Consider the following 1,717-nt stretch of genomic DNA (forward strand, 5'->3'; position numbering starts at 1 on the left):
GTCATTTCCTCTTGCTCGCCTCCTCGCTCTCAGTTGCTCACCGCGCTTGCCATCGCCATCACAGTAGCTCCTCTGAGCTCGCACGTGCTCATCACTGCCCCATTCTCAAATCCACTACACTCACAACTTCGCCTCGCTCTACTCTACCATTCCCATCCAACCGCGCTCACAGTCGTGCCCTTCGTAAGCTGCATTTCTTGTTGCACCACCGTGGGTGCGTCGCCATCGAAGTTCCGCCATGGCCGCCATCGTGGCCACATTTCCTCGCTGCACCTCTTGCTTCTCTCTTCACTATCCTAGAATTGCCTCTAAGCCATAGTACTCTAGTACAGTGCCGATCCCATGCTACCGTTTAGTTCCGCTGGAACACACCACCGTGGTCGCCATGCCCGCCGTGGCATGCGAGTTTGCCGCAGCGCAGCTTCTCCACCCTCTCGTCCTCATTTCGAGTGCACCGAACAGAGCAACCCTAGGTCTGGTTGTTGGCAAGACAGAGACCGTTGAGTCGCCGGCATTTAGACAGAACGGCGACCTCATCGTTGAGCTCTATGTGCTGCCGTGCAGCGGTGCATGTGGCCGAGCTCACACGTAGCGTCCACTGAGTCCTAGATACCTCCAGAAGCTCCGTTGGACCTCCCCGAGCCCTAGCCAGAGTTGGCTGGCGTACCGCCGTGCCATCACATTGCCAAGCCCTAGCCGGAGTTGGGTGGCGTACTGCCGCGCCATCACCGCTGTCCACCATGGTCGTCGATGAGGAGTTCCCGTGCTTCTCTCGGCCAAGCAAGACCATCACCGGGTGCGGACGAAAGAGTAGATCACGTTGGGTAGACACTACCGCCGGCGAGCTCGCCGTCGATGAGAAACCGTCGGTTAGACCTCTCCCCTATTTCTATCTCTCTGGCATATGGGGTAGACTGACCTGTGGGGTCCACTGACCTATGGGTCCCGCGTGTCAGTGACTGCAGTACTTGATTTTGTGTATTTCTTTCCTGATTTTTATGCTATCTTTGGAAAATGATATCTAGGGTTTGAAATGTCCAATTGAGGTCACCCAAAATTTGTTGGGATGCTTATGGAGTGTAGAATGTGGTAAAATTATAAAGTGGGCATGCTCTATGAATTTAATTTTAAAATTAAATAAATCTACAAAGGTGCTCTTTATTTGTGTAGAAACTTGTGGATTTCATAGCTGGAGTTCTAGTGCTCCATTAATTTTAAAATTTTTATAGTGAACTGTTCTTGATATGCTTAAGATAGGATAAAAATTGTAAGTCCAGTGCAAGCTTAATAATTTAGTTACAGATTTCTTTAGAAGCAACCCTATATCCTTGTGCTATTTTTTATGGTAAAAATATGTATCCTTTGAGCATGAACCTTTTTGTGCAGTGTTATTGTATTATGATGAAGCTAAGAAAAATAGGAATCCTATTGTTTGACACTTTTCAATAGGGTTTCGTATTTATGCTATTTTAAGCCCTGCTGGATTGTTATTTTTGTGTAGGATGTTATACTTGTTTAAATGTTGTGAACTTTATACAGTAGCCTAGTGGGAACATGTATAAGCTACTGTAATTTTTGTGGAATTTTATGTACACTTTGGCTAGGTGTTTATTATTTAACCTAATTATCTAAATAAATTAATAAAGGCATGAAAAGAATTTATTTAGGAATGGCCACTATGTTTTCTAGTGTTCATTTGATGTATGTTAACTATTGG

The sequence above is a fragment of the Miscanthus floridulus genome, chromosome 10, assembly GCF_019320115.1.
Source record: "Miscanthus floridulus cultivar M001 chromosome 10, ASM1932011v1, whole genome shotgun sequence".
NCBI lineage: Eukaryota > Viridiplantae > Streptophyta > Magnoliopsida > Poales > Poaceae > Miscanthus > Miscanthus floridulus.